General features: G+C 39.0%; 1 non-coding gene across 1 annotated transcript; it reads left to right on the top strand.

Moving 5' to 3' along the window:
• Positions 1-12446: 12446 nt before the first annotated feature.
• LOC141624098 (small nucleolar RNA R71) lies at positions 12447-12553 on the top strand. The gene has a single exon (XR_012533908.1). It is a non-coding gene; the product is annotated as a small nucleolar RNA R71 (small nucleolar RNA).
• Positions 12554-13846: the final 1293 nt, after the last annotated feature.

Below are 13846 nucleotides of genomic sequence, written 5' to 3'. Positions count from 1 at the left end.
TCGAAAACTTTAGAACCCATTGCAACTGGAGGCTGTAAAGTCGTTGCTTCAGAGACCATTTTGAACAGGAGAGTTCTCCGCCGAACAAGGTGATCCACAATGGATTACAAAAGATGTAAATGAATCGCTCCACAACGGAGCACAAATGGAAATGTTTCCCAGTAGAGATACAGTTGATATTGATATTCGATTTGGAAAAGATAAGGTAATGTTGCTCAAGTTTGCGCATCGGCATGTTTTACTGTGACTCTGTTGAGTGACAGTGTGGAAGATGTATCTCCAATGTATAACGGCAACCTCCTTTTGGAAAACTCCGTTTTGGGCCGAGAGTTGCGGAATGCCAAGGCCATGTTTGCTGAACAATGATGCGGGTTTGATTCCGTCACAAACGGATACATAGGCGCCTAAGGATAAGCCTCAACCCACCATTTATGCAAGTGATAAATTGATGAGGTTCAAAATGTTAAGGTCACAACATCAAGGTCATAAATCGATGAGGTTCAAAATGTCGAGGTCAAAACGTCAAGGTTCAAAATCGAAGAGGTTCAAATGTCGAGGTTCAAAACATAGAGGATCATAAAAAGGATGATGGAATAATTAAATGATTTTTTTGTTTGACATACCTACCCCCGGGTTTTGAAACCTGCTTACCCCCGCGTTCCCAAACCTACTTATCTCCGGGTTCCCACATCGTTTAAAGATTCAGACTCCCATGTTCGGATTCTTCAGCCATTCTGAAGTTTTGGACTTCTATGTCCAGGTTCATAGACTGTGTACAAAGTTTCGGTCTCCTATGCCATTATAATTTTTGGACTCCCATGTCCGAGTTCCTACACCGTTATAAAGTTTAGGACCCCCATGTCCGGGTTCCCATGCCATTTATGAAGTTTTAGACTCCCATGTCCGGGTTCCTATACCGTTATGAAGTTTTGTACTCCCAGGTCCGGGTTTCCATGCCATTTATAATGTTTCGGACTACCATGTTCAAGTTCTCATATATCTTAAAGTTTTGCATTCCCAAATCCGGGTTCTCACACCATTTTTGATGTTTTCGATTGATATAGTTGGGCTCTAACGAGTCACACCATCCTGAAGTTTTGGATTCTCATATCTGAAGTTTCTGCACAACCTTGAAGTTCTTATACTTGGGATTCTCACATCCCGACTCTTATGCCTGTTGGAAGGTCTCATTTGGGGATCTTATGGCCATCTAGCTCTTTTGCGGGAAATCATTTGGGTCCTTCTTTGCAAAAGTCGAGGCGTCCAGAATCGTGCTTCAAGTATGATCTCTTCTTATGGCTAGCGAGCTTATGTACGTAGGTCTAATGGACCAAAAACAACCCGCGGAATCCTGAGGTTACTTGGGTATACTTTGACTTTCGCCTTGTCCAGGCATCAGTCAAAGTAGGGGCTCTGTAGATACTCATATCTATCGATATTGGAATTTACAGAAATCCCACCAGCCACCCGATGAAGATAGGTCATATGTATTCTCAAATGACATTCTCGCGATATGGATACATCATATGGGTGTCAAGCAAGGTTACGTCGATAGCTTTAGTTAATTTAAATAGTTATTTAAATTGACATTTTAAAATGTTTTGAAATAAATAGTTATTTGTTTCTTTGCATTTTGCTTTTGAAAATTTATGAAATAAAAGTTTATATTTAATTCATTTATGTTTTAACGATTTTTGAAATAAATGGAATTTATTTCATTCGATTTGAATTTAATTCGAATTTCGAGCTTTTATGTACGGTTTATGGTTATAAATTATTTTAAAAGTTTAATTTGAGATTTAATTCAAAATTTGTTTATTTTGATTTTGTGACGGCTTTTATTTTTCGTTTTTTTAATTCGAAGTTTCGAGTTTTTAAATCGGTTTTTAAACCCGTTATTTGAAGCGCTTTGAGGAGCGATTTTTTATACGATTTTGGGCCATGTTTGGCATGAGTTTCGAGGTAATAAAGAGTCCATTACCACCCCCTATGATCCGATGTTCAAACCTCACCATAGCCAGCCCAAACACCTCCCTTAACCTGTCCTTTTCGAAGCCCAAAACAGCCTGCAACACTCGTGTATACTCTGTTTTTCCAGCAGCTATTTGGAGCACCAAACCCACGTCAAACTCCAACCACCTTGACCCAAACCACGACCTAACCATGACCTAGACATACTCCAACCTAACCTGCCCTAACCCAGCCTAGCTAGCCTTAAAGACATGCGTAGTGAGCCATAGCAAGCACAACCTCGAGCCCTCCTTTGTACTTTGTTTTTTGTGGCTCATTGGAGCTCTTTGCTTGGGCTCCAATTACCTCCACCGAGACCCTTTTTTCCAATACATCTCGATATCTTTCCTACCATCCATATCTTGCCAATGACGACAGAGAATGAAGAGAACTTGAGCAATAAAATTATGGAGAAAATAGTTACAAAAAAACGATTAATATCGCTTTCTTACTCTCCAAGCCATCCTACGTGTTGCCCTAAGCCTATATGAGCTAAAACTATCTCCCCCCATATTACCTAATGCATAAATGATGCTCACTTTAGCCATACACATCCATAAAACCGCCATCTTCATCCCCTTCCTCACGAACACACCGAACCCAGAAAAATAGAGTAACGTGGGTTGCCTTCGAAAAACCACTTCGAAACCACCTCAAACCACCACCAAAATTCACCAAATTTTACAAATCCACTCTAGGTAGTGCCCTTGGTTGATTCGTTTCTTCATACAACATTTTAGACAAAGTTTAGAGCGTTAATTTGCACTCTACTTTGCCCTTACCCGCGTTTTGTCCAGTCCCTATTGTGACTCGTTTTAAAAGCAATTTATGTTTTGGTTTTTTTGAAGATCAAAACTTTGTTGTTCAAGGATTCCAAAACATCTTTCGGATAAAAAATACGTTAATATTTGAAGCAGAAGTGATCGTTTGAAAATCGCTGCGCAAGTCTGCATATACACGTGAAACGTGTTTGGTTGTTTCTATTTGAAAGTTCGTTGAAGTTTGAAAACTGTAGTAGATGTAACAAGAAGCTTTCATCCAACATTCGTGGAGCATCATCAGAGATACATGTAAGCTGAGGGTGCCAAAAAACACTCCTTTTCTTCCTTAATGCAATTTATTTCATTAACTATCGCTTTTATCGTTTTATCGCATTAATTATGTTATTTATGCGATAATATTGTTATTGTTGATAATTATAGAGGAGTATGAGATTATGTATTATGATGAATATCGATAGATGGCTTAGTATTTGGTGCATTGTTTTTTTGTTAGGAATTAGACGATTTGTATTGTTATGTGAATTGTTTTCATGTTTTATCGTTAATTATGCTAGATTTATTCTCGTATGTTTAGATCTATGTTTAATTTAATGTTAATGCTTTAAATATAAAGTTATAACATGCTTCTTATGTTTAATTAGTATGCTTAAATTAAAGTTTGCATCTTTGTTTTGTTTTTACTAATTTGTGATTAATTAGATTAAATAATGAAATTGTTTAATTCTAATTCGTATATTAGCATGAATAGCATGAATTATGAGATGTATGCATGGACATGAGATTTACTTATTTAAATTAGATTGTGCAAGTTGGTACGATTTAATTTGGTGGTTTTCTCCATTTCCAAGACTATACAACTAAATGTACAATAGCATTGGACCTCGAAGGTTATTTTAGTCTTTTTTTAAATACTTTTGCAAGAGTAACGTAATCCAATTTTCAATCCAATCCCCCTTATCTCTCTGACTGCTTCCATATTTTTCTAACTCTTCTCCATCTTCCTCCATCATCCAGTTAATGAATCATATTCTCCCTTAAATTATTATAATTAATTGACTATGCAGAATAAATCATGACGTGACTCGTGAGAAGGGAATTCTTTTATCCAAAATTTCTAATGCACGAAAAGAGTTGAAGCTTGTATTCTTTTTACATTAGCTCGTATTTTTATTTTTATAGCTCGTATTCTTATGTGCTCATATTTTAAAGTTCTTGATCCTTTTAAGCTCATATTCTTTTTACATTAGCTCGTATTCTTATCCTAATAGCTCGTATTCTTATGTGCTTTTATTTTTAAGCTCTTAATCCTTTTAAACTCGTATTCTTTTTTTACATTAGGTCGTATACTTATGTGCTCGTATTTTTAAGTTCGTAGTTCTTTTAAGCTCATATTCTTTATATATTAGCTCGTATTCTTGATGCGATCCCGCTAAGTGTTCACAAATTAAGATGTGGTCGTTGGTCACGGTCGAATCAAAACACAATTTATAGCTCCACAAACAACTCTACAATTAGTAAAGAGGCAAGTAAGGGTCGGATCCCAAGGGACGGGAGTTGAAATGAGATTTCTATGGTAAATAGTGGTGTCTAAGGGGTGTCACAAATTGGGTTGATGTAGAAGGTTACTAAACTAAAATAGCAATGAAAATAAACAAGCAAGATGAATTTAAAAGGGTGTAAACAATTGATTAAAGGCACTAGGGTGTCATGGGATCATAGGGGAATCATGGGATATGATCATACAAACATGTTCTCAAATTATAAGCAAGCAATTATTGTTGTGATGGATTGAGTTGGGTTATATCTTACAATCCTAGGAAAGTTTGGGTCCCGGAGCCGAATCGATTAGATTGTACAACACCTACAAGTCGACTTAATCTTCCCTACTCAACAACATGCATGGTCTAATGAGACTCAAGTTGGGTTATGTCTTACAAGTCTCATTGAAAAGATAGAAGATGATAGTAAATGCAAGGATTCATAGGCTTAGCATTTCATCAAATATAACATGTGCATGAGTTGAGATCAAAACAAGCAAGCAAATAAAACATGAAAGCATATTAATTTAAGCATGAATCATTCCCCATGTTGGTTTCCCCTAATCACCCATTAACCCTAGCTAAGAGACTACTCACTCATTATCATGTTGATCATGCTAGCAAGGTTGTCAATCATACCAACAATATGAAACATGATGAATAAATGAAAGTAATTAACAATAATTAAAAAGGGATTAAGAGATTATACCTACTAATGATTCCAATAATAAAGCAAAGATAAAAGAACTTGAATGCTTGATTGAGAGGTTGTCAATCTCCCAACAATAACCCAAATAATCTTCAATTACCCAAAATAAAGGATGAACAAAAGAGAGATTAAAGAACTAAAACTTGGATTAAAACTTGATTTATACTTGATTACAATATTAAAGAGAGATTTGATTGATATTAACTACACTAATTATTGATAAGAAGAACATGGTCCTCTAATTAGACTAATGGGGTATTTATAGTGGAAATTAGGGAGGATGCATTAGGGTTAACTAAGGGCTAAACTAGTAATTACACTTTTTAAGTTGAGCAAGGAGGAGCCGGTATTTTATGAGAGAAGGGCTTCTTTCATCGTAGCTTGGAGAAGACAATCCGTGCTGTGCTAGAATCCGGGCGGAATAGGGTCGGGACGGGCGGATTCTGGCGTTGGAATCCGAGCGGATTCAGGGGAATCCGGGCGGATTGTGGAGGTGGAATCCGAGCGGATTGTGGCAAAGCCGCTCGGATTGTGCTGCTGCGGGACGGACGGATTGGTGACAATCCGCTCGGATTGTCAGTCAGCAACAAATCTTCTTTTTTTCTTCCCTTTTCTTCATAAATTCCTTGGGGATTTCCTTGGGGACTCAAGGATCCTTTCTCAACATTGCCCTTCTACTATGATATGTACAAAGGCCTTCTAATCTTGTCTCTCCTTGATGCTTGGTCATTGTTCGATCAATTTAGTCTCGTTTTGCCATGAAAATGCAAGATTCTTACTCCTTTCCTACCAAGGGATCAAAATCTCAAAGAATATGCAAAACAAAGAACTAAAGATAAGAAATTACCCAAATAAGTACTAAAAAGCATGGAAACAAGGCTAATTCGGGGGCTAAATATGCGCCAATTATGGTCACATCAAATATCCCCAAACCGAACCTTTGCTCGTCCCGAGTAAAGAGGTGACAAAGACTAGGACCAACACTAACCTATCCTAATAATATATCCGATATGAGACAATTAGCGGGTCTCACTCCGCCCCTTCAACTCACAACAAGACAACCATGAGGTAGGATGCCTTCTTGCAAGGCAAGGTGGGTCTTGCCAAAATGGCGACACATCCAAACATTAAGCACACAAAAACACATAATGGATGCATCAACAAAAAGAATAGCCACTCCCTCATCAAGTGGCGAAGGCACTAAAGAGGAACAAATTTAAGAGCATGTAATCCTTCACAAATACTAGTTCAACAAATTACTAAGTCTAAGAGGATGGCACTAAATCACCTCCAAATGGTGTTAAACTAGACTACTTTCGTCCTCAATTTCCAAATGCTTTCGTCAAGAGCGATCGGATGGTGGTGGAATGATGATCCCTATGATGCTAGTGGCATATGACATGACAAGTCTCGAATTCTCTACAAAAGTAAAGGTCATGGATCGTCCCAAGCTCGACCAAGTGGCTTGACAAAAGGCTTTTTGGGAATGAAATGCTCAAATCTTTATTCACAACGGGTGGATATGACTAGTATTCAAAATTGTCCTCATTTCACTTTCACATTTCAAAAATTTAAGATGGGGTTTGTCCCTTCCGGGCTAGTGTCCTTTGCTTTCGTCAATCGCTTATTAGGCAACCGGTTAACCTCTAGGCAATAGCTTTTCGGGGTGATAGCCACTCTGTCTCTGGGCGGCCGAATTCACAACCGTATGGGGGCCCAATTCAATGGATCCCGCACCAAAGCACATCGAAGTGGTACGCCTCCATCAAAACAACTTAAATTTCTCAACTTTCAACAATTCATAACATTTGAGGTTTCCTTGGCATTACATTACTTCCACATGACAAAATTTCTTTGAAATGAGCACTTCAAGCTTATTGATAGAAAATATTTTTGGGTTGCCTTACCACAAGGTCAAACAAGGTCACCTAGACAAGTTAACCAAGTCCATATCGCATCACGGGGTTGGATAGGTGACTCACATGCAAACCCTTGACTAGGCCTTGGGTCATGGGTCAAAAGACACTAGTATGACACTATCTAGGGTGTTTTACAACCATTCTAGTAGGCAAAGTCTTAAGTTGAACAAGTATTTATAATGGCTTAGTTGCTCTTGTCAAAGTTCCTAAATAGGCATTTTTCAAAACATTTCTAACATGCAACTACATGCCATGATGCAACTAATATAAACATCCTAATGCAAGTGGTTCTATCAACTAATATGACATATAAACTAAATGCAAGTCCTAAGTTCACATTGTTATACCGCATCAATCAAAATAAAGCCACATAGTCATTAACATAAAGAGGAAAAAGGAGATTGGAAAGATCATACCATGCGGTCTTCAATATCCTCATGTTTCGGATGTGGCGTAGTCAATCAATGTGAACAAGGATAGAACAAACACAATATATATACAAGACAATAAATACAAGACTACAAAAGGAAATAAACATGTTTTTGGGTTTTCAATTTTCAAATTTTTATGATTTTTGAAATTTTTCAATTTTTTTGGATTTTTTTTTTTTTTGAATAAGAGTTAAATGTTAGAATTCCCATCCCCACACTAATATGGGCATTGTCCTCAATGGCCAAAATGATGGAAATTATGCAAAGATGATGCATGATTTCTATACTAAATGCAATCTATACTAAGCTACACTACATGATGCATGGTTTTTGTTATGACGGAGAGGATAATTTAGATTACCTCCCGTTGTGTATGCATTAACTTCCCCAAACCGAGTGAGACACTATTGCTAATGTCCAAGGATGGGTATAGTTCATGCACACACTATGCTATGCATGAAACTAATTTGTCATTTTGGATTTTTGAAAACGGGAACAATAGAATGAGAACACCTCAATGGTACCGAGGTGTGAGTCCTCTAATGGGGCTAGGACTACTCCAACAATGATCAAAATGAAATAAAATACAAACAGAGAAATAGACAAACCATGAGAGTGTAGGAGTCTCCAAGGCTTGCTAATCTTCCATCATGCTATCACCATCACTTCCCTCATGAGAAGTGGTCACATTGCCACTTTCCTTGTCATTTGCTTCTTCACTTTCTTCCTCATCTTCCTCTTCATCATCTTCACCATCCTTTTCTTCTTCACTTGCTTCTTCCTCAATATTATCATCAACTTCTTCATCATTTCCAACAACCTCATTGTCACCCAAAACGACCCTAGATGCACCCGGAAATAAGACTTCTCTATCCGCCCAACTAGGCAAAGGACAAGATGGATCAAGTAGTCCTTGCCTAGCTAAATGTAGGAGGGGTGGATATTGAGCCAAGTAGGCATTTTTCCGATCTTCATAGGCTTGCTTGTGCATTGCTTGCATGAGAAGAGTCACGTAGTCTTTTCCAACTTCAACTCCTTCCGGCTTTAACTCTTCATACTTAAAGGGGTAAGGTGGTATGACAATGGAAGAGGAGGGCATTTCAAGATCACCCTTTTGTCGTTGAATGATATACTCGGCTTCTTTGGAAAGGGGAAGTAGATAATTGGTCCGGTGGACGCTTAGACGGCAAATCTTTGAAGGCAAGGTGAACGATCTAGCTTCACTAGTTAGCCATCCATACTTAGTGTCAAGGGGGTTATGGGCAACCCACTTGAACTTGTGAATCATAGTATGCATATCAACAAGATGGCCACCCTCCTTTGCTTTGTACTTGTTATCCTTATTGAAGTTAGGATCAAAGTGCTTGGCTAGGAGTGTGACTAGGCCGCCATTGACAATAACGGTCGTGCCCTTCTTCCCACAATCGATGTTGAGCCATCTATCTACCAAGAGCCTCAAAGAATTGTAAGGCTTGGTGTGTACTCTTCCGATATTCAAAGCCGATTCAAGGAGAATAAAAACAAGTCTTGTGAAATGGTTGGTATCTTTCCTAGCAATTATGGTGTTACCCACGACCTTGTGCCATACTCTTATGCCCGGATGGTGGACCAAAAGAGCACGACTCGCATGAAAATCCTCAAATTTCTTCCCGGAGATTGCCTCCCAAAGAGGTTCGGGGTCATACTTTCCATAACTCTTAAAATAACTTGGTTCATCACTAAGACCCAAAATTTCACCCAATTCCCTAAAGGTAATGTGTCTACTAACATTAGCTAGACGAAACTCGAGATTCTCCCTATTCTCAACTTTGGTGACTTTCAAAGAACTTAAAAATTCCAAGGTAAGGGAGGGGTATGTCAATTCCCTTGTTTCAAACAATTTCTTCAACCCCATGGCATTGAAAAAGGCTTTTGTTTGCTCAAGAACACCCAATTTTTTTATGGTATCTTCACATATGAATTTGGTGGATTGTAATGACTTCATAGCAAACTTGACAAAGGTATTTCTATGGGTATCGGAAATAAAAGTTACCTCCGGATAATGCAAAAGTTGATCAATTACCGGAGTAGAAGGTGTTGTTGCTCCCATAGAAGGTTGTTGTTGTTGTTGCACTTTCAAGTTTGGTGTTGCTACCACCATAGCCAATGCTTTCTTTGTTTGAAGAGCCTTTTGCCTTTGTGAGAGTGCCTTAGCCTTTGGTGCCTTTGTTGCCTTTGTTGCTCCCTTAGTCCTTGCCATTGATGAACTAACCAAGAAAAGAATGAAAAATCTTCAATTTGTAGTATGCCCAAATCGATTTGAAGGTGAAAGGCTTTGCCTTTATGAAAACAAAAATCGACTCAAAGGTTGAAGAGTTTGTGCTTGGTTTTGATTTTTGTTGAAGAAGGAGTGATTAATTTGTTGTTGGAAGGATGGTTTGATTTGATTTTGGTGAATGTTGTTGAGGGTTTTTGTTTTTGTGATGGAGAGGATGAGGATTTTGATGTTGTGGGTAGTGTTTATGAATGAATGAATGAATGAATGAAGGTGGGAGGGGTTTTAAAGAGGCCGAAATTTTCGAATCTGCAGGGGCAATCCGTGCGGATTTTGCCCCTGTGTACACGGATTCAGTTCCATCCGTGCATACTGCATTTCCCATACCGTTCTTCCATTCTTTCTTCAAGTCTTGTGTTCGTCATTGTGGGGGCACTACTAAGGCATGGATAGCCTAGGCAATTGCCATCCCCACACTAAGCTAAAAGCACTACACATCAATTGAAATCGTTAGTCCCTCCCTCACTTTCTCTCAAACATGACAATTATTTTGATCAAAGTAAATAAAAATCCAAAGATGACAAAAATGCAATACAAGAGTTGAAATGTAAGTTAGGGAGTTAGAAATATTTACAAGTGGTGGTTTAGGGAGGACTCCACCAAACTCTCATTCTTGATGAGATGTCAAGGGGGCATGTCCAAGGTGTTGTTGATGTTGCTCAACACCTAGAAGAAGTAATCAAAAGCTTGTTCATTATCATGGTAGAGGTTCTCAATAGATCGTGGCCCTTGTTGTTGGTCTTGATCGATGACATTACCAATGTAGGGATTAAAAATCCCTTCAAATTCGTCGTCCCAAAGACCACAAACTTCATTGAGTTGATCATTGAAAATCTCTTGCTTAGATGGAGACAACTCTCCCAATTTCTTCTCTTGGCCAATGAGGCCATCCTCTTCTTCCTTGGTTGATTTTGATGAGCTTTGCAAGCTCTCCTTGTCACAATTCACTTGCTCTTTGAATGGAGCATCTTCAACTTTCTTCTTCCATTGGAGTTCCGATTTCTTCCTTTCATCCTTTCGGCTATAATGATCAATCATGAAACATGGCTCATGCAAACGAGGAGCTCTTATCGTCTTGTGAAGATTAAAAGTTATGCTTTCATCTCCCACTTCTAGAGTGAGCTCACCATGTTTCACATCAATCACCGCACCGGCGGTGTGTAGGAAAGGTCTTCCTAGGATGATTGGAATGTTGGAATCTTCCTCCATATCAACAATGACAAAGTCCACCGGGATGAAAAACTTCCCAATTCGCACGGGGACATCTTCCCATATCCCTAACGGTGTCTTCGTCGATCTATCGGCCATTTGGAGTGTGATGTTGGTGCATTTAAGCTCTCCCATCCCCAACCTTTTACTCACCGAGTACGGCATGACACTCACACTAGCCCCTAGATCACATAAGGCTTTGTTGATCGTCGTGTCGCCAATGGTACACGGTATTGAGAAGCTTCCCGGATCCTTTAACTTTGGAGGTGAACTCCCTTGAAGTATTGCACTACTCACCTTAGTGAAGGCGATAGTCTCAAGCTTCCGGATCGACTTCTTCTTTGTGAGGATATCTTTCATGTATTTCGCATAGGCCGGAACGTGATTGATTAATTCCGTGAAAGGAATTGAGACTTCCAAATTCTTCACAATTTCCATGAATTTTCCAAGTTGATCATCAAATTTGGGCTTGGCTTGACGACTTGGAAAAGGAAGTCTAATCACAATGGGCTCCTTCTCCTTGGCCTTGTCTTCATTTTTCTTTGAACTTTCTTCTTTTGATGATTCTCCATCTTTGGAGTTTTGCACAATTTCTTCCTTTTCACTAGCTTCCACAACTTCATCCTCAACTTGCTTCTTCGGTGCTTCATACCTTGTACCACTTCTCAAGTGAATGGCACTAACCGTTTCATGTCTAGGGGGATTACTTTGAGGTGGTAATTGCCCCTTTTGTCTTTGTGAGCTTGAAGATGCTAGTTGAGTCAATTGTGTTTCCAACATCTTGGTGTGAGCTAGAATGTTGTTGATGATGGTTTCCTTTGCTTGGCTATCTTTTTGCATTTGAGTGAAAAATTCTTGTTGATTCTTTTGCATTTGGAGGACCGCTTTTTGGACATCAAAGCCTTGGTCATTTTGGTGATTGTATGGATTTTGATTTTGGTAACCTTGGTTTTGATTGTAAAAGGGTCTTTGATTTTGGTTTCTCATGGGTGGTGGAGTGTATGTTGTTTGAGGGTTTTGAACATTTTGGCTTTTGTATGAGAGATTTGGATGGAATTTGGTGTTATCATTGTAAAAGTTGGAATAAGGGGTACCACTCTTGTATGCTTGGAAAGCATTCACTTGTTCATTTGTTCCCCTACATTCACCTTGGTCATATCCCAAAGTTCCACAATTCTCACATATCCCACTTGGGATTGATGAGGATGCCGTCATGGCATTAACATGATGCTTCGATGATTTTGAGTTTTCCTCAAGTCTAGCCATAGCTTGTTCAAACTTCAAGTTGATTGTGTCAATGTGAGCACTAAGTTGAGCACCCAATTGAGTAACGGAGTCCACTTCATGCTTTCCTCCTCTAGTAGCCTTGCGAGGTCTACTATATTGTGAGTTATGGACCGCCATTTCCTCAATCTTGTTCCATGTTTGATTGTCATCAACTTCGGTGAACATTCCATTTGATCCCATATTGAGAATGTTCCTAGAATCTTCATATAAACCATTACAAAATTGTTGCACCAAAAACCATTCGCTAAGTCCATGGTGAGGACATGAGCGACAAATTCCCTTGAACCGCTCCCAAGCTTCATACAAAGACTCTTCATCCCTTTGCTTAAAACCCGTAATTTGAGCTCTTAGCATGTTAGTCTTTTCCGGTGGGTAGAATTTTTTGTAGAAAGCTAGAGCCAACTTCTTCCAAGAATCTATTCCAAGGGTGGCCTTATCAAGGCCCTTCAACCATTGCTTCGCGGTGCCGATTAAGGAAAAAGGAAATAAGACCCATCTAATTTGGTCTTGAGTCACGCCCGTTTGAGAGATAGCATCACAATAGTCGCAAAAGGTTTCCATATGAGAATGAGGGTCCTCACTAGGCATCCCCCCGAATTGGCTCCTCTCAACTAGTTGGATGAAGGCGGACTTGGCAATAAAATTTCCGGTGAGATGTTGCGGTGTAGGAGTACCATTTGGTAGATTCTCCTCGGTAGGTACGGAGTGTGACGAGAATTTTGGCATTGTAGGTGGATTTTGTGGGGTATTGTGTAATGGGTTTTCTTCTCCTTCTATTGCGAAAGGATTGACAAACTCACTAGTGGGTTGGACAACTTCACTAATACTCTTAAATTCCTCCTAACAAGTCTCCTATTGTTCGTCAAGGTTCTTTCGATTTCACGGTCAAAAGGTAACAAATCACCTTGTAACCTTCTAGACATGCAAAATATCAAACAACTCGAAAACAATTAGAACAAACCTTGAGGAGTTTTACTTCCTCAAGGCGAAGAAAGACACAACTAATAACAACAAAAAGAAATCTAAATCAAACAAACACCATCCCCGGCAACGGCGCCATTTTTTGATGCGATCCCGCTAAGTGTTCACAAATTAAGATGTGGTCGTTGGTCACGGTCGAATCAAAACACAATTTATAGCTCCACAAACAACTCTACAATTAGTAAAGAGGCAAGTAAAGGTCGGATCCCAAGGGACGGGAGTTGAAATGAGATTTCTATGGTAACTAGTGGTGTCTAAGGGGTGTCATAAATTGGGTTGATGTAGAAGGTTACTAAACTAAAATACCAATGAAAATAAACAAGCAAGATGAATTTAAAAGGGTGTAAACAATTGATTAAAGGCACTAGGGTGTCATGGGATCATAGGGGAATCATGGGATATGATCATACAAACATGTTCTCAAATTATAAGCAAGCAATTATTGTTGTGATGGATTGAGTTGGGTTATATCTTACAATCCTAGGAAAGTTTGGGTCCCGGAGCCGACTCGATTAGATTGTACAACACCTACAAGTCGACTTAATCTTCCCTACTCAACAACATGCATGGTCTAATGAGACTCGAGTTGGGTTATGTCTTACAAGTCTCATTGAAAAGATAGAAGATGATAGTAAATGCAAGGATTCATAGGCTTAGCATTTCATC

Source organism: Silene latifolia, chromosome X, assembly GCF_048544455.1.
Source record: "Silene latifolia isolate original U9 population chromosome X, ASM4854445v1, whole genome shotgun sequence".
NCBI classification, from domain to species: domain Eukaryota; kingdom Viridiplantae; phylum Streptophyta; class Magnoliopsida; order Caryophyllales; family Caryophyllaceae; genus Silene; species Silene latifolia.
This window is presented reverse-complemented; position numbering and strand designations above follow the sequence as displayed.